The sequence below is a fragment of the Corvus cornix genome, chromosome 1A (assembly GCF_000738735.6).
Source record: "Corvus cornix cornix isolate S_Up_H32 chromosome 1A, ASM73873v5, whole genome shotgun sequence".
Classification (NCBI taxonomy): domain Eukaryota; kingdom Metazoa; phylum Chordata; class Aves; order Passeriformes; family Corvidae; genus Corvus; species Corvus cornix.
In genome coordinates, this window is record NC_047057.1 from 53,514,269 (window position 1) to 53,534,682 (window position 20,414).

Genomic DNA, 20,414 nt, shown 5'->3' on the forward strand with positions numbered 1-20,414 from the left:
CTCAATTAAATTTGGATATTGTTTAAAATGAATGGGCGGAGGCAGCAACAGGCAAGGAACAGCTGTGTCTGTTGAATCCCATCCCTTTGTTTGAGCAACAGCACAAATCCCCACACACATGGGATCTTTTTTATTATCTTTGCCACCACCCCACATAGACTTATCTTTATTTATAGGATCTCTAACAGCATCTCAGGTTGTAACCTTGATTTATAATACTGGAAATGCTGGCGCCCCATTCCATTTGCATGGAAGTGAGGTAGGTGGATTGCATAGCTGAACTGTAATGTTGCTGTGAAGAATAGCAGATGTTTAGCTGTTTTCATTTCCACTCCTCAGTGGACAATCAACAAGGTCTGATAACTTCTCTTGCTTGCTGTGGGGTGGCCCAGAAATCTAAGTGGGGGGTCTGGCCAGAGAGTAGCACACTCTACTGGATCAGCAGAATACCTCCATCAGCATTTACATAGGCAATGACAATAGATAACTCAGAAGTGGGGCACTGTTTAAAGCTTTTCTTGTACTTCTGATTGCCCTCGGTCTATTGCCAAACTTTTTTTGGGTTGTTTTGCATATGTGATACTGTCCTCTTTTGAGACTTCCCACAGGAGGTCAGGCACCTTTCTTATCTCTTTTCAGGAACTGAAAGTACACAGTACAGACGGATGAGAAACATTTTCCCCCTAGTAAATATTTTCACTTAAACAGAAACACCTTTATATAACTGAATTTCCTGTAAACTCTTGATCAGAAACCTCCTGCTTTTCAGAGGAAAACAAACAGGCAAGCAAAATCCTCAACCCCCCCTTGTGTTCAGCAAGTTCCTCCAGGTAGGAGTCTAGCCATATCTGCAAAAACTGTGTTGTGTAACACCAAGGAAATGCAAGAAACCAACAAGCACTCTCGATCATCCGTCAGCCAAACTTTCTTCCCACTCTTTTCCACTTGATTTAAACTAATACCTGTCTAGTGACTGCAGGGGAGCTTCTCTCTGGGGAAGTCATAGACTGCATGATGCAGGGTCTGTGTCGCCCAAGCAATGTCACTATTTGCACCTCTACAAATCAGCTTAGCTTCTCTCATTACTCTTGATTGATCACATGCGTTGGAGCCTCACTGAATTGTAAACCAGTTGAGTCAAGCCAGTATCAAAGATGAATGAGCGTAGATTGATCTAAAATTACCCAAGAAGTGTGGCTACTTGGAAGGGTGTTAACTTCACCAATGTCAAGGGAGTTACTCTTGTTTTATGCCACTATAAACAAGAGCAGAGCTAAGCCATGAGTCATCACTCAGTTCTCTTTTGCTGCTTCTATTTTCAGAGGAGATCTACTGGCTTTGCTGCTAGATGAGCTTGCAGAGATGCTTTTTGGAGCTTCTTGCTGGTTAAGCAGGGGTAGACCTTGTTCTCTGTGGGAGAGCAGAGAGAATCAGGATGTTATGACCTGGGAAAGGCTGAAACCCAAAGCCTCACATAGTATTTTTAGTAGTATTATAAAATACAGTTGCCCCAAAGCCTAGGTTTTATCTCAGCTGGTAACAAGCATTTGAGGGCAGTCATTCTGTGGCCATACTGTGTTCCCAAAAAAAAGTGCTTGTCTGAGCAATTAAAATAGCAGTACCAGGAAAAAGTGTTTATGATATTACTTGGACCTGGACAAAGATGCCTGAGGGGAATAGGTGCTTTGAACCCCTGAAATATCTTTGCATTGTCATATAATCAGAAGGTCTTTTTTGTAGGGAGAGCTATTTTTAAGCTCGTTCTTCTGACACAGGCATGCACAGGCAGGATGCATCCATTTTCTAAGGCAGGCAATGTAGCAATCTGTCAGCTGAGAAACATCTGAAAAAGAGTGGTTTTCCTCCAAAGGAAAATGGCTAAAGAAAGCATGTGGCTTTCAGAGGAGGAATACTTTATTATTATTATTAAAGAATCCAGTCTCCAAAACATTTTTGGTCTGACATTTAGCATTTGAACTGTACCATGTGGTCCAGCATTGTAGCTATTAAAATCACTTGTTTGCACCTACCAGCCAGCAAGTAATTCTGTGGCCAAGGTGCTGTGTTCTTATCTTCCTTTTCCACCCAAGCTGTCCTTAGCTGTCTGGTCTTGGCTTCCATGAACCACTCATTGCTTTCACCAGGCCTGAAAACAAGATGCGGTAGGAGCCATCACAAATTAACAGATCCTGTTTGCAGGGATGGATACCGTGACCACAGGAGCTAAAGAGAGTCATGTCTTCCATGGTCACATTGCTTTTGGGTACAGTTTGTCCTGAAGAATGCCATGCTGGCAAAGATCTGCAAACTAGGATGAAACTCTCCCCTGTGCGGGCAGCCAGAATGGGATACGTGCTTTACCACAGTCTCCTTTGAGCTTTATTTTGACAATACAGTAATGTACAGCCATTCTGTTGGTCCTCTGGAAATGAGTGAATTCCAGTCTCAGAACTTAACTGGTGTCATATTGTTATGAATCACCACTTAAATATTTTCAGTGCTCCTTGGAAGAAATAGAAAACTCAAGCAAAAGCAGAAGAGCTAAATAGGAATTTAGTCCTTACATCAAGAGCCATAAAATTACTCTAGTTAGAGCCCTGTAAGTCTTGATATAGAATATTCTGACTAGAGTTGCCTCTGTGTTTCTTTCAGGCTACATTTCCCTTCATTTGCAATCAGGCTGAGTTGGGCTGATTTGTGTTTCTGTGCTGTAGCCCAGCAATCAAACAAAATAACATACCATGCTAGCAAACATAAAGAGAGCTTGTGGACTGCAAGCTCCACTCTGGCATGTGTGCAGGCATCTGTAGATATGCCTGGGTCAGGAGAAATTGGAAGAGATCCTCCTACCACTAGGATGGGTTGTGCTGCTATTGTGCCCAGGCATTTTTTGTGCAAACCTGTTGACCTTGGTGGAGTTACTCCATCCACATGGCAAGAATCCCTAAAACCGAATTTGGACTACGGGAACTTGGTGGGAACTACGCCACATCCATTGGCTTCAGGAGGAACAGGGATATTGTCAGCTTAAAATTACAGTCAGCTTTCAATTTTTATTTCTGGCTTAGGAGGGAAGGACTTAAAGAGGAAAATGGACAGAGAAAAACATTGATTAAAAGAGTTTGAGAGCTTTCTCAAAACAATAGGAACAGAACGCATCTCCAGAAGAATGTAGGCTGAAGTCAAATTGCAAGACTTGTATATTTTTCCTTAGGAAAAATGCTGTGGTGAAAAAAGTTAATGATTTTTAAATAATGCTCCATTTTGCAGAGAACAATTTTCCAAGCAATCTTTGCCTCCAAAGCAATTGCTGACCATTTAATGACATAGTAAGTATCAAATACTGGAAGAAAGTGCATGTGGTAAGGACCATATAATCACAAAGTAAATTCACCAGTATTTTTGCCTTAAAAACCAGCACACGTGTTAAATGATATTTTTGGATCTACCGTGTATAATTACCAAGCATTGTACACTTTGGGAATACATAATTATAGGTATACTCCTTGCACCAGGAGTATACAATTACTCCCTGAGTATCCCTTGGATGCTGTGACTGCCCTGCCTGAAGGACCAAGCATAAGCCCAAATATAGGACCCTTAGTGACTAGGATTTTTGGGACTGGCACATAAAGAGCCAAGTCAACATCTTACCCTGTTATGGTTTCCTTGAGAATACTTTGGGAGAGGCCAAGACCTGGAACAAATGTTGCAAAGGAACTACAGGTTGATTTAGTTGCTTAAGCTTTATTACAAAGATGCTTCATCTGCCTGTGTCTTCCTCTTGCTGTTGCATTACTGCACTGAACGATGCTGTGCCCACCATCAAAAGGAGCTAGAAAATTTAAAAATAGGTGCAGGAAGAAGAATGACACTGTGGCTGGAAAACATGCCTGACATGCAGACACTTCAGGCATCAACAGGAAGTTCAAAGGGGTGACTGAAGAAAACACTGAGTACAAAGTCAGCTAAAGGCACAACAAAATGGGTGCAGGCAGATTGTATTGATGTATCTACCTGAGGCTTAACTTCTCAGACCCTCCACCTGGGCAAATAAACCATTATGTGGAAGGAGAGTGGTAAAACCACCAGTCATGCAGCTGCTGGAGTCCTAGAGGGAAGAGACAGAGAGATGACTCCTGGGCTGAACAACTGAATGAATCCCTCAGGGATGCTGCTCTGGTGCTGTGGATGTGATAGCCAGTGTCAGTATTTTACAAGAGAGAGAGAAAACCAGAACTATAGCCAGGCATGATATCACACCAGATTTCCAGAGAATGCACAGTATGATTAACTGGAATAAAATATTTTGCCAGAAAACTGCCAGTTCTATAAAGCTATTTTCTATTGACTGCAAATCTCTAAAGACCTGTTAAATCTCCTTGGTGAGGAAGAAGAATCCCTTTTATCTGTAAGAGAAATAACTAGATGATTTTCATCTGATATCTTTCAGTCCTGGGAATGTTCATTGTGGACTTTTTTCAGCCAAGTTCCCAAAGCACTGAGTGAAAATATTCTCTTTTTTTTGGGGTTCCCACTTTGAGATGTTTTTTCCCATATGGTCAGTAGTTGACAAGAGGTCACTTGTCATTTCTGAGGAAAGGAAGAACATCACTTGAGCAGGTGAATATAACCACAGGACTGTAAACCCAAGTCACTAACACTCTGCTATGCCTTCCTGTGACTTAGTGATCCTGGTATATCTGAGGCATGTCCTGGCGCCCTCTTTATCATTGTCTCACCAAGTACTCAATGCCCGAGTTTGAGAAACCTTTATTAGTCAGAGCTGTGCTGTATTGTTGGAGGTAGATAAGGGCTCCAGGTCACTGCAATTCACTGTGTGCCTGGCTTGCTTAATCTGAAGCCCATTATATGAGGGAACAATAATCTTGATTTTCTCTGTCTTCACATTTGTAAGTCTGCAGTCTAGGGATCTCAGAGCAAATGCTAATTAGTAAAGCTCTCAATTTAAATTTAAAATGTACTGTAAGATTTTGAGAGAAAGTAAAATTTTGCTTCCACAAGCACACTCCCACTAGTCCTAACCAAATCCTGTCTATTCCTATTTTAAAAGTCTTCTGTATAAATATAACAAACACTAATTATTTTGCCATCAATTGCCAGTGGAAAGCAACTGAGTGCTGTTTCAGTGTGAAGCATTTTGCCATGCATCTAAGTAGGTGATATACCAAACCTCAGGCTAATGTCAAAGGTCCAGATGGCTCAAACATTTCAAGGCTACTGCACTTTGCACTGACTGATGTCTGCGGTGGCTCAGCTGCAGAGATTTGTTCGGGATAATGCTTGTAAGTATTTCCTTTGATGTTAGATAGCATTAAGTGAGTAAATGAAAAGGAAAAAAAAAAAGAAGAAAAGCCAACCCTGAACCTAGAATCCAATCTTTTTGAAATATTCAAGATAACAGTCTGTTTTCACAGTCTGTCTACAAGAGACTGTTAATATCACATTAGTTCCTTATGCTGATTAGTACTCCAGCACCAACATACATTTTGTAATAATTTCAAAACTGTGCAGAAACTAGGGTACAGTTTTCAGCCTGTGCTGAGGAAAGTTTCCTTGTGTCATTCTCCTTGTCAGAGCCTTGAGTCAAGCCTGATGTGAGCAGGAGCAAACTGAAATCTACAGTCTTTATTTGTGAAGAAATAAAAATAGCGGCAACACAGGAAATATCTGGAGGCAGTGTGACTCAGGGGGTTAATAACAGTGACAAATGGTCCTTGTCAAATTACAGCTACTCACTTTTGGTCCTGTATCACAGCCACTGCATTTCCTTTGCCTAGATGTAAATGACCCAAGGAGAGGCCTGGCAGTGGCAAGTTAAGCCCTACATGAATATCTCAGATCTTGTGGGTAGTGACAGGCAGGCAGTGTTGCCTGAGGTATGTGGTGCAATACCCCTCGGTGCACCTGGACGCTGAGGCATTATGGAACAAATAGTGTGGGCAAAACTGGATTGGATCTGCCTGCAACTACACTGAGCAGGATCATCACACGGGAGTGCCGGCAGCTGGATGGGAACTGTGGATCAGGAAGAACAGAGAGACAGAGTTAAGAAAGACCGTGGGTGTTCAGGAGTGCCTCCGAGACAGACAGAGAAGTTGTTTTGGCAGAGAAAAGGCAGCAGGAGCCTGGACAGCACAGCCAGGTCTGCAAGGTCTGGGGAGCAGGAGGGAGCATCTGCATGAAGTGCAGCCCTTTGCAGCTCTTTTTGCCAACTTTTGTTGTTTTTTCTTCCTCTTCTCAAAATAGTTACTTGTTAGAACAAGCTTCTTGCCAGGATGTCGCAATTGAGATGTTTGCTCTTGATCCTGGCTGTGATTCCTGTAGCACAACTATGCTGGGTAAACCAACCCCCCTGCTACAAGTGGCAGAAAACACAATCCTGGCTGCACTGAAAATAACAAACTTTGACTCACTTCCTCTTCAGAAACTCTTCAGTATGCCCCATTATGCAGTTCTCCAGTCTCCTGGTACCAAGAGAGAGCTAATATCCATTTAATCCCTGAAGAGCAAGCTTCTAGGGGGCACTTTTTCCTGCACAGATCCTTCAGTTGTGGTCATGTTAAAGTGGTGAAGCCCTGTGCTATCCAAGGAATGCTCTGTTACTATCACCAAGTATTTTTTGTGTGTGTGTGTGATCCAGATCTCTCCTTGCTATTTATTTCACAGTAGGTGTGAGGTGCTTGGCATTTTAGTTAGAACACCTCAAATCCATAGCTTAGACTCCAGTGGTTCAACCTTTCAGCTTTTCAGGGGTAGTGCAGTCTCTAGGAATTATCCCAACTCTCTGTCATCAAACCAGCACCTGACATTAAAAATAATGTAGGTTCTACCTCAGTGAATAACATGCATTCCTCGGGTGACTGCTGGGAGGTAAGCAGGGAAAAAGAGATGGAAAATTGCTTGTATATGAAATATGCATGAAGAATATTTTCATGAGCCCAGACTGCAATCTTTCTGGGTTTCACATCTGTCATTAAGCCCCTCAGACTTCTGAGCTGCAGCAATAAATCCTTTTTAATTTTTTTTTGTTGTTGTTAATGGCATCAAGGCAGCATGGTAACTATTTAGGCAAAACTGTCCTGCACGCACACATACAGACACATGCCCTTTTGGTGACTGGTAGTTGGAATAAAAATATTCAATAGATCAAGGGCAAATGTGCAAAAGTAAAAATACCTTCTTAGTCATTGATGTGAATGAAGCTTTACTAAATAAATGACACGGGTGAAAAGAATTTCCATTAATTCAGGTGCTGGCTCAGCAGCTCAGTCTGTAACAGGACTGCTCCTCTGCTGAAAACTCAGGCACATGCATATGACCAGTACTGTATCCAGGGAAAACCAGGCAAGTCACAGCATCCTTTTTAGCCAAATCACCCCCATGTTACCTGCAATTTCCCACTGAATACAGCAAAATGCAGTACCTACCCCAAGCATGAGGAAATGTAGCAACATCGATACATCGATAATGTACCATGAGGATCAACACTCAGTGCTCACCTCTGAATTCAGTGCATTGTATTGTGACATCTTCTGGTGTATCATTGTGGAGTTTTAGCAAAGCAGAAATACCTTTAATAGGGGCAGAGGACAGTCCTTTTGTAAAAAAACCCTATTTTCATTGCCACCCAGAAAGATGCCAGAAATCCTCCTGCTCACAGGAATCTACTCTTAACTCCTAGTAAAACACCTAACTGCTTTTGAAATCTGGACTTCTGTGTTTTATTAATGCCCCCACCACAGACAAAACCCTATTGCCCCAAGCTCTGTTCACACACACCTCTAATCCTCCAGAATTTATAATTTAAATAAACATATCAGAGATGTTAATCTAGATCATCTAAGAGTCTCTTTGGGGGTTTTATTTCAGATTCCAGTCAAAGAGATAAAGAGCTGGGATCTGGAGTCTTCTGTAGTCAGGTATTTCTTCTAAAACTGGGATAGGGTTAGGAAGAACGCCTCTGGCTGACTCTGGGCAACTATATCCCTTCTCAGATCATGTCAGCTCTGCTGCATGATGAGTTCTTATTTGGGGGTCCCACACAGTTGGGACTGATGAGGCAGCCGGCAGTGAGGTGGGCAGCCTCTCCCTTGTGACTCCTCCAAGGTGCTGGTGGTTTGGATGCAGCCAAGCAAGCTGAGTGCTCTTGTGGAGATGCACACCGAAAGTTAGCAAAGCACCTGCCTTGCTGAAGAGGCTGGGTTGCTGGAAGCACACGCTCAGTGGGCAGAAGCCTGCTCCTTCCAAATCTGGAGGCAGCTGTGGCCTGGCTGACCCTGTGACAGGCAGCCCACGTGCATATGTGCTGCAGGGAAGGACCAAAAAGGCAGTGGCCCACCTGCCTGGGCTTGCCTGGAATGACACACCCAACTCCTGCACAAAACCACTGCCTTCATTGTCTCAGAAAGGTAAAACTACTGCAGTTGGTGGTTACCTTTGGAGAACTTGCTAACTGTTCCCATTCCCGTGGAGAAAACACCATTAACATTTATGGGGCTTCCCATAGATGGCCAAGACACCAGGTATAGTGACCATCTGAGCTACCCATCCTTCTGCCCCACTCTTTCACAGACCCAGGTGACCCATGCAGGTTCCCACCGAGATGCTCTCCAAGGTTCAGTCAACACCCATACCTGGGACCCTCCTTCAGGGCTGCTGAGGATCTGCACCATTTCAGGTGCCATCTCACGTTAGCAAGGGAAATGCAGCTTTGAAGCGGCAGTTTGATGGCACAGTCACTGCCCAGCTGGAAGGATGCCCTGAAGGAGGGAGGCTGCTCTGGCTCCAGCATAGCTCAGTGTCTTCAGTAGTGATGCTGAAGGTTGGTAGTGATGGTGTTTGATTGATCTGAGGAAGACACAAATCTGGGAAATCTGTGGTGCATCAGGGTGAGGAATGGAATTTAAAATTATCTCATCACCATAGGAAAACTGACTGGAGAAAGTAGGATGAAATTCAGTAGAGACACTTGCAGGATGTTGTACTTATTGACCATACAATTCCTTAAATCTTTCACCTTGAAAGAGTAAAAAGGAGTCCTATTCTGCTAAGCCTTGGAAAAACTTCAGCTGGATTCTCATACTCAGTTTCATGATCATCTGGAAGATCATATCTCTACAGAATTTCTTTATGACTCAGTGTAAAACAGAGACTTTGTAAACCAAAAGACAGTAGCTGTTTAAAGATCTGTCATCATCCCCCTCTGGCACAAATATTTCTGCTGGTTTGGTTGACAGCATAAGCTTCGGGGACTGCAGTCTGAGAGCAGCAGTATTAAACTTTGAATTTCTCCTGGAAGGTGGTGACTAGGAAGTGTGTTGGAGACACCCTTTGAGTGGGAGAAACCATGATGATGTGATTGTGCTGGGGAATATGTGGGGAATATGCCTTGCTTTCCTCTGGTGCTTCTCCAAGTCGGTAGTGTTATTACTCCAATAACATCAAGGGAGTTAGGCTTGTATGAAACTGGAAATAATGCAGTGCTTAATTAGATGATTTTGATAAGAAGAACCTAGGGTAAAGTGTAGCTAGAAAAGATTAATTGCAGCTTCATTTTCCAGGGTAATTCCACATAGGATTGCCTCTGGTCACAACACAGTTTCACTGTAATGGTGCTGTGCATTGTTAAAAGTCAGCAGTCATTTATTTTGTGCTGAACAGACTACATTATGAAGGAGATAATCCAGTTTGCTGTCATTTTGGCAGCTTGCTAATGACACAGGGCAGCGTAATATTGCATGGGTCCGGAATTCAGCTGCTAAGCTTCAAGATTTATACTTAGCACATACTGTCATTCTTCAGAAATAGTTTTTGCTTTATCCCAAAACTCTGCTTTAAATTTATTGTCACTTTCCGGCTAGTGTCTAAAGGGCAACCAAATGACATTTTTCTTCATGCCTGGTAAATGATCTAGTATCGGGTGAGGGCAGGGGGAAAACTCCGGCAATTAACAAAGCCAGAGCCTTTGCAAGAAGCAGACAGAATGGAAAAGAGAACAGATTTGAGCTGACTCATTCAGAAGAGGTTTTAACAAATCATTCATTGTTCTAAATCTGTGTCTTTCATCTAGAAGGAAAGAAAGTCCAGTGGTGTAGATATTAGCTTAGAACCTGTGTATGGCTAAGAACTGCCTGGGCCATCCCCTCCCTCCCATACTCCATCCCTATCTCCTGATTTCCATGTAATGAGAAGTCAGGCCTGTGGCCCAGCCAGGAGCCAGGCACACTCAGCTGGCCTCAGGTTTAAGGCCAGAGAGCAGGGGAAGGTGAAGCTTTACGAAGGTGAACTTCCATAGTATCCTATGGATATGCTGGCCCTCTGCTCTTTGGCACTTAGGGGGATTGCCCAGCTCTGCCCTCCAAACACAGCCTGGTGTCCTTCCTAGGGCATGGGAAAGCATAAGAAGTTTGTGCTGGGGCATCTGCAGCTCTTGCTGGCACAGTGTCTGTGGGCACAGTAAAGCTTGTCTCCTAGTTCTGGTTTGCATGAGCTTATTATATCTTCTAAATTTTACTTCAATTTTCAGGAAGAAAAAAGGGAAAATCGCTGAAAATGGGTAGCTCATTGGCATTTGCGCCACACATCGTCAAGATTGCTCTGCGCTATACTGAGCTCTCCTTGGCCAATTTTGCCATAGGTTTGGTTTTTCAGGGTATTTCATGCTTAGAAATAGTTTCAGGTTCACAGACCATAACAAACTCTTACAGGAATCCTGCAGAGTTTGTTTGGTGACCTCTTGGGTTTGAGATTTGGTTTGGTTCGTTAGTTTGACTTGGTTCATTGTATATTTGGAGGTCCCCAAGGAGTAGAGGGCAATGGGATCTTCTGCTTGCTCCTATTCATAAATGGTGGGAACTCAGGCACCCTCTGACAGTGCAGGCCTTATAAGGGCAGGTAGGCAGAAAGATCAGGCTGTGGAGAGCATTCAGAGTGGATACAAAAAGCCTGACCTTCGTGTCCTGAAGCCAAGGGAGTTTGAAGAGTGAATCAAAGAGGACAGGAGGAACTGACAGTGGGCGATTGATGGGCAAAGAATATGATCTCAGCAACTGCATTTTGAAGGGAGGCCTTCAGGAAAAAAAAAAAAGAAGAAAGAAAATGAGATCAAGCATTAAAGTGTTATCAAAAAAGGTTGACCTTTACTGATGTTAACTGCTATGAATAATATCAGTTTGTACTAGCAGAGGAATTGGGCCTGAATTTATTTTTCTTATAGACTTCCCTACTAGATTAATTCATTGGTGATGAGATAAAAGTAGGAGGAAGCTGAATGCTGATATTGCTAACAGCAAAGTTCACCTCTCAGGCCAGACTTTCATACAAAATAGCTGTGATCTCATACTTTTGTGCCTTATGAAAAAGACTGAAATAAAGTCAAAACTGTGCTGTGCTGCACTGAATGGTATTTATAGCAGTGGGAGGCATACCAGGACCTTGATTCTGTCACCCTTCTCCCTGCTTCCCACCCAGTAAAACACAGCCAGTGAAAAAGGTGTAATATTGACTGAGGTGAGATCTGGATTAGGTCCTCCTGGACATGAGTGGGTTTCCATGCTGAGTCCACTGGGGTTTGTGGCTGGTGTGAGGAGCAGAAGCTGAAGTGTTCAAGGCCAGGTTGGATGAGGCTCTGAGCAACCTGATCTGGTGTCCCTGCCCGTGGCAGAGGGTTGGAACTAGACGATCTTTAAGGTCCCTCGCAACCCAAACCATTCTATGATTCTGCAATGATTCTGTGATTACAAGGAAAATACTTGAGTGGCACCATGAAATGGAGCTCGGCAAAGCCAGGCTCTCAGCTCAGAACAGGTGGTCAACAAGTTAAAACATGTCCTTTCAAATGTTGCAGTCAAAACGAAGAAAGACACCAACTGGTAGTCTTTGAAGAGAGGAAAGAGAGGAAAAAGGAAGCGTATTTTAATGGTTGGAATGCTCTTAGATACAAAGAGTCACCCTGGATAAGACAATACAGAGTAGGCAGAAACAGCAGCATTTCTGAATGGCTCAGGAACAAGGAAGGAAGGAAAGTTAAGAGCTGAAGATGACTCATTCCAAGGACCTGAATGAGAAGGAGGATGGGGTATTCAGCAGTTTCCCACGAAGCACCTTTAAAAACAAACCCTACCTTTCAAAGAAAAAAATGTAGGAGAAAAAACCCCAGAAGCCTCTCATGAGATTTTGAATAATTTATAAATGTCTTTTGCATTTTTCTCATCCTTCGAAAATTCCTTAAGAAATCAGTGGATCATTATTGTAGGCGGGAGCTTTCATCACCATATTGAGTGAGCAACAATGTTCATGTCAATCTCGTGCCTTTGGATCACGTAAACGACTGTGTGTGTCATCACAACGGCTGCGTTTGCACAATGCCTTAAGACACTGCTGCTGATGCTTGTGGAAAGTACAAAGCAGTCCCCGGAAGGCACTGTGCCCCATTGTCCCATACATCTTTTTTTCCACTCTTTATCAGCTGGTGATAGAGATAAATATTTGTTTTTCTCCTAACATTTTTGGTTCCAGATTTGTATAGGGTGTGAGTGAGAAGTATTTCCATCAACACTCTTAGATTTACAAGGTTTTGAATTAGTATGCTGAGAGAGTATAAGCATTCTGGACTCAATTTGTATAACCCCTATTTTACAGAACTGTTTTGGTTTTTTGGTTTGCTGTTATTGTTTTTGTTTGGGTTTTTTTAATCTTTCTCTCTCTGGAGAAAGTAAATTAACAGTATGACACCATGGTTTGAGATGCCCATATCTTTATATGCAGAATAAGGAAAGATCATCTTAATCCTTCACCCATTAAGACAAAAAGCCCCCCGTTGGTTCATGCAGTTTGGGATGTATGGGCATCTTTTCCTCTCTCTTGCTGGCTTCTTAGTCTCCTCTGCCATCTCCATCTGGAAAGACCTTAAAACTCTACATACTCTGTAGGAAATAAGACTCAAAGCATTTCCTATGCTTCTTCCCATTACCCTTTCTCCTGCCTCCATACACCAGCATGCTCTTAGTTCTCTACTGCTATACAGGAGAGAAATGAGTGCATTTCAGGTAGGTATCTGTGTGCAGGACAAGATTCCCCACTTTATGTGGGAAAAACCCTGCAAGAGGGAATGCAGTGAGTCTCTGGGGTTTCCCGTGCTGTGGAAACCTGGGTGGTCTTTCTGATGTGAGGTGATAGGTATAATGGGGAATTTTGAAGCCGCTACCATTTCTCCCTCTCCCAACTCCTCTTCCTCACTCGGGTGTGTTAAAATTTGTCCTAATCAAGCTGAGCACCATCCTCCAGGAGCAGCTCTTGTTTCTGGTGCCTGTTTTCGCTGAACAACAGAGCTGTACATACCACCTTGCAGCACTGCTCTGTATCACATTTACAGGGCTACTTTATCATGCTCATCCTGTTGTTCCTAGATAAGTAATTCCACTCTCCACTGAGTGCTAAGCCCTTGCAAATATTTATACACACCTCTCCTCCTACCATCACTCAGCCAGTGCCTTCAAACTTTCTTCTAAAGGCCTTCACATTTCTGGTAATTGCTGCTATTCTTTTCCTCCACTCAGTACTCTTCAGGCAGCAGCCTGACCACTATATACATTTCTCTTTAAACTTCTTATAGACCTACCCCATAGGCTACCCCTTCTTCCATAGGCAAAAGCTGTTGTGACTGTGATGGTGACATCCCTGCTCTTCTGTGACCAGAACAGGTGCAGGTGTTCCCAAACTGCACATCTGGGTGTTTAGAGTCCTGTGGTGCTCAACTGCTATCTGTAAACCAACAATCTCTTGCAATGCTCCTGTGTGGGAAATTATTTCCTCCCTGTGTCTTCACCATGTGTTAAGTTGTAATGACAGAAAGTAAGTTGCTCACTGTTCTGGTTCATATAATTAAGTATTTGGAGCTTTAATTAGAACGCCACGAAAATCAAAGAAGGCAAATGAATCTTACTCTAAGACATTATTTAATCACCTAGATGTATTTTCAAATTAAGACAGAGCTCTTGATAGCAAAGCCACTTCAAGCAACCCTCATCAGTAATCTTATTTACTAAGGGATCATGCACACGCCACCACCTGCATCCATCAAAACTAAGGGTGCTCTAAATCATCCAGTGCCAAAATTAATGCAAACAGCCAGGAAAAAGATAAAGAACAAAGAAAATAACATGCCAGTCCTGGGGCTTTTCTCTCTAATCTTTGGAAGAGCCTTAGGGTAGACACGTCAATTATTTTCTTTGTTCCTCCTTCTGTACACTGTTTGCATTACAATTTGGCATAATTATTTAAGAAGCCCTGAGTTGTGTTGGATGTGGGTGGTGGATTCATGGCCTGGAGACTGTAGTGTTGTTGTTGTTGTTGTATATTACTGCTTAACTCTCAGGAGGCTGAGCTTACTGTACTCCATCTGCAATTAATTTATCACTTTGCCTGTGTGTTTTTATATAGTGTAGATATTATGTATAATGCAGCTATTAAGCAATGCAATTCTATTTTCCCCTTATTGTTGTAGACAGCAAACATCTGCCTAGCCTTCTCCATTTTTGATCACCTAAAACATGATAGAGTGAGTTTTGCGCCATGTGGTTGAGTGAACAGTAATGTCAGTTTTCTTCTCATGGTAACTGTTCTCAAGCTGCAATGGCATAACTACAAACAGATAGCAAGACATTGCAGGTACACAGCAAGATCTGCAGTTTATAGGTTTACTTGGGTATTCAGGCAGTTCATCCTAGTTTTCCACTGCTAAGGATTTGATTCCAAAAGCTGTAATCTGGAATCTGTGATATTTCTTCTTAATGAACATGATAGCAGAGACATTGAACACATTGAGTCAATAAAATCGTGCTGGAATAACTAAAAGAAAGATATGCTCCATATTAACTGCAGGCTGTACCATTGGCACATCATCCAAGAAAGCTGAAATAGTTGCATTCTTCTAAGATTCAAGTATGCTTTGAGGTGAAAATACCATTTAGCAAGCACATATATCAACAATTCGATTTGTGGCCCTCTTCCTTAGTACTGCACACTCTAGGCCAAATTCAAGACCAATGTCTGCTCCCTGGCTTCAGTGGGCTTTCATCCAAGCTAATATTTGGTGTCTTCCACTTAAACCAGAACCGAGCTCCTGCAGTGAAACACATGCCAAACATTAAGGGCAGTACTGGAATATATGTAGGTAGTGAAATTGCTACTGAGGAAACTTTATGCTCTAAGTGTAACTGGACACTAAACAGGAAGAGAAACTAATCATTGAAAGCATTGGTAATTCTCTCCTGAGCTGACAGGACAATCGATTTGGTAAACTGATCCTTTGGCAGCACAGCAAACAAGCCCCATCACTTTACAGAACAGATATTGACTGGATTTAGTCACACCTGTTAGGAAATGCTCTGAGCTGTACAGCAAATAGAGCAAACGGTAGTTTTTCAGTATTGTCTGGATAATAAGGAAACTCTGGGAAAAGCAACTTGTCTGTCCTTCCTAAACTGTTGCACTGGTCTAGTTCACCATCATACTCTACTGAGTAGGTGCGTGGAGGAGAGCAGAGCTGATCCCTCTCCACTAAACTCCTCAGAACCACAAAACGTGGGGTACCCAGAAGCTGGGCGTTAAACCAGCCACTCTCTTGGGGCCACCTTCTTCCTTGCAGATGCAGGGACCGATAATAACCTTGTCCTGGAGCAGGCTTTGTGGAACAAAGGATCACATCATGCCCAGCTGCAGGGAAACCTGCAGATGGTTTCTGCTACATTGGGGCAGGTAGGAAATGAGTAGACAGCAGATGCCTGGCAAGTTGTGTCATGGCGCTAAAGAAACGTGGGAGAAAGTTCTGCTGCTTTAGTTTTATCTTCATCCTCCCTGCAAAGCAGATAGTTCTGGATCATACTTATTCCAGAAACTAGACAGAAGACCTACGGATAGAGAATCATGTCTTTTGTATGAGTTCTTCAATGTAGGAAAGAAAGAGGCCTCCAAGACATGATCTGTGAACATTTTCTGTGGTAGTACTATGGTAATAACATGGTTTTTAAATTCAGAGGTGTAGAGTCAAGCCCTCAATGATGCAATAAAAAAGTCATGTGGCAGCACAATGCTTCTCAAGAGTAATTGTTTGGCCATTACTGCTGTGTAAGCAGAGTATACAATTCAGACATTAATAAAATTGTACTAAAGTGTGAAAAGCAAATCCTCTTATTTACAAGTAACTAGATAAGCCCAACCCTCACTGAAAATTTCTGTGTAATTTAATCATTATGTTCATGGCTATAATTGAGAGGCACAAAAGGGTATCACAGAGGATATATAGAGTTGTTACATGTCAGGGGTCTGATTTTCATTTTCTCATTTTCATTACACGTTTGTAAGGTGTAGTTGTGTAAGTTTCTGCTTACATCCTAATTTATGAGGATGTGGGTCAAAGCCATTTTCTACAGCTCAGAGTAAAGCCAGGAGATACGTTCTTTACCTATTATGACGAATGTGACATCTGTAAAGAGTTAAATAAAGAGCATCTCTCCTCCACGGGTTTTTTTAGCACCCTTCTACTACTGTAATGTGAAATAAATTCCAAGTTAAAGAGTCATTATAACACTAAAACCAACAAAGCAAGGACAGCCTCGCACATGTGTCTGAAACCTAATGAGCTTCCAGAAGAGCTCTAATGTCTGAGCCAGAGTATGTGGAAGAAGTTGAAGAAAAATGGAAATTGTGTGCTTGATTCTGTACTCAATTATACTAGTTGGAAAGATGAAGTTTCAACAGTCTGATTCGATGATTAGAGAGTGATAGTGTGTTCTTTTAATTAAAAATGTTGCTGACCAGTTGATCAGCAAAGCTATGATACAACCCTAAAAACTCAGTAAGAAAGTAGATGCACTATGTAAGAAAGGTATTGCATCATAAGATTATGAAATCTGCTCACCCAGGTTCAGCTCCAGGTTCTGCCACTGGCCTCTCCTGTCATCTCAAATCAATCAAGAGGGTTCAAATAAGTGATCATTATTTTGCATCTTACTGTCAAAGCCCTAAGCCTGACTTTTTGCAAGTCCTTGAAACTCCAGATTAAGATGAATATTTTTCAGCTGGGCAGAACATTTGAAAATCAGGACCAAAGTAGTTTGATTCTGAAAATTAGAAGGCACTTATTACTTACATATGCACATCACAGACCTAATTCAAGGCTGAACCAATGATATGCTTTAAATCTTGGGCTGGAAAATAATTCACACAATGAGTGGCAGGTTTATTCTTCTGCTGGTGCCCAGTCTTTTTTTCTCACACACAAAGAATTTTGGTTTAAAATGTGGTTTATTAGCCATTTTGATGTTTTAAGGAGTGGTCCAAGCAATTATAGGATTATACCTACACATGATGTCCTAGGAACATTTTAAGAAATGCAATGAGATTTGAACAAGAACTTGGCCTTGATGCAAAACAAATAGCAGGATAAAACATCGCCTCAAAACTTGAGACGCTGGCTGTGACTTGTGTTAAGTAGGGTATTTACTGTCTTGTGACCCAGGTGAAATGTAATCACCTGGTGCATATGTCCTAAAAAGAAGTTTTGCAAAGGGTCAGCCTCTGGCATCAATTTATAGCTGATGCTTACCCAGTGCTCATGAAATATTAAAGAACACAACTTGCCTGGGCAGTTTGTTCACAGGATCCTCTGGATTTTGATATTTAGAAGCCTTGCTATGCCGAGATATTCATATTGATCAAGAGGAAAGGGGTATTCACAAAGTTAAACACTGGATCCAAGAGCGACCTTGTTATGCCCATTACACTGCATGGAGAAACATGAATCACCATGAATGAAGCCACTTGTCCCTGTGTTAGCGCTGTTCACGTCCCAGAGACTCCTGTTTTGCTTACCCATGACTGCTCAGACGAGATCTGGGCGAGTTGGGTCACAGTCAGTGAGGATGTGATTTCTCTGCTCTTGAGCATCTCTCCCACTGCTGCAGCCACAGTTGTGTTTCCCTTTTGGATCATACTGTCCACCCTTGCTTATTCTGTATTTTTCTTTCTGACAAAATTTAACTGTCAAAAATATCTAGTCTGTAGATTATAACAGAAGTTTCTCTTGTATTGCAAATGAAGGTTTGTATCCATGTGTGCTGGTTTCAGCTGGAGTTGAGCTGATTTTCTTCACAGTGGCTGTTGTGGGGCTACATTTTTGAGCAAGTGGCTGTGTGGTGCCTGGTTGCTGACTGGAGTTAAACCACGACACCATGCAACTTCTCTTGGGTGACTGACTCCTTTTAAAGAGGCATTGCTTTGAAATTCTGTGCTGCCAAAAATGCTCAGCACTTTTGTCATCCATAGCAGCAATGATTCTAAACTCACAGCATGTGTAATAATATTTGAGAAATCTGACATCAAATTCGAAAGGATTTTTGCCTTTTTCTTACTTCTCCAAATTTTCCTCTGACATTTCCAGCTCTCTTCTCTTCCCTATTCCTCTGAGATTTTTCCTCAGGGAAAAATGTCACAGGGAAAAATTTCCTCAGGGAACTATGTCACGGTGATTTCATTAGCTATGATACTGTTAGCTCTGCTTGTGATCTGGATTTTCTCAGAAGTTTCTCATTTTAAAGCTTGTAAAATTTTTTCTTCTGGCTTACAACATCCACTATATGATATCACAGGAATAAAGCTTGTAATGGGAGACATGGGAAGGACAGACCTCTTCTGCCCTGTCTCCAGTACTTACTACATCAGAGTTGGACACAAGCTCAAATCTTTGCTGCAGTACAGCTCCCAGATGTCAGGACTGTCAGGACATAGTCAATATGTGTCAATTTTTGAGAAAGGCTGTGAAAATTTGGTATTCCCAAACTGGGTAAAAATGCAGAGCCAGGTGAGGTTAATTTTTGAAAAGTCCTTAAAAGCAACCTTTATGTTTTTACGACTTTAATGTGGAAGCCCACAGAAAAAAGTTCAGTCCTGCAGAGGATCCTAAATCTTTTCATGCTGACAGTGACGAACATGTACAGATTATCCCTATCCCTAATGCTGAGTGATTTCACCAACCTAGTGGGAAATATCCTCCTCTTAATTACACAGGAACAAGTAGGGAATTGCTGTAGTGACGTGAATGGAGTTATTTTGGATAGACACCAATACAGGAGAGAACACAATCTGGCGCCTTGAATGCTGCCAACAAAAGCTCAGTTGTACTATCCCATGATTTGACTGTGGCAGGCAGTCTCACTGAAGTGATGTCTGACCTAGCTCCCACTGAAGTCAATGTGAGCCTTTGCACTGATTAAAATGCTTTTCAGGAGACCCTCTTGGCAGCCGGATCAGATTTCGGATCATGGGCTCCCTCACTAACTTTGATTGAAACTCACATCCTCGATGGCGCTGACCTAAATGTCATCTTATCTCAAGACTGGCCCAGCTTTGGCTGGGGTTGTCGGATCAGGCAACCTTCTGAAGGCTTCTCAGGTATGAAATACTCTCTGTGACTTGGTAGTGAATAGGGCTGTGGAAGACACAGCAGTGCTCTTGTCCGTCAGCCCAAGCTGCTCTTTCAGTGGAAGAAAGATTCCTGTACTAGCATCCTTGGGAATGCCAGGCATTATTTAACCATTGTATTAGCATACCTCTGCTTATTACCTTACAATGCTCTCATCGTGTTACGACATAGATGAGGACAAGTCCCAGACCCCAGAGATTTATCTTCTCTAAAGGAATGTTTCCAAGACTTTAGCCCAGTAAACACTGGAGTTTAGCTGGGATTTAGAAGGAATGTATTTTCCTATTTGGTTTGCAAGGTTTTTGTTTCCTCCCTCACTACAGATTTCCAGAATTTTGATTGATAGGGTTTCATTTAAATAATTCAAACTCCCAAGAAAAAAATCAAGCACATTTAATTTTTCATACAGAAAATATCTCAGATGACACAGTTTTGGACCTATGTGCCGGTGAGACCAGACTGCTAAAAAATAGTTTCTGCAGGATCCATCCAATCACTAAGGTTTGTGCCCAGCAAAGTTTGCTTTAAATATTCACTTTCAGGGCATCTGGCCTTTGCAGTTTGTTTCCTCTTCCATCCTAATATGAGTTTTCGCACATTGAAAAAAGCTATTTTTTTTTCCTGTGGAACTTTGGACTAAGGATGGGGATATGGTAGAAAGATTAAGTAAGTGTGTGAAAAGGAGTACCTATTAAAAATCAGAAGGGAAACAAAAACAGAGTCTCTCTAGACCTGACCTTTCTGCCAGATTCCTCTGTACATCTTGGATTATGGAAAGACTGATGATCTGTCTGACTGACCACTGAAACATATTCTTCTTCATTACTGCTTTTGACCTGAAGAACATCTTCTGAATTGTTGACAATGTTCCCTCCACTAGGCAGATCACACACTCATAAAAGGCAGGCTC

The 20,414-nt window shown here is 42.2% G+C and overlaps 1 long non-coding RNA gene across 1 annotated transcript in view; it reads left to right on the top strand.

Moving 5' to 3' along the window:
• The first annotated feature begins 19,164 nt into the window (after window positions 1–19,164).
• The window catches only part of LOC109146094, an 81,427-nt gene continuing 80,177 nt past the window's right edge, over window positions 19,165–20,414 (top strand). The window contains exon 1 of the long non-coding RNA XR_005604641.1: window positions 19,165–19,473. This is a non-coding gene — a long non-coding RNA (uncharacterized LOC109146094). The remainder of the gene's footprint in view (window positions 19,474–20,414) is intronic.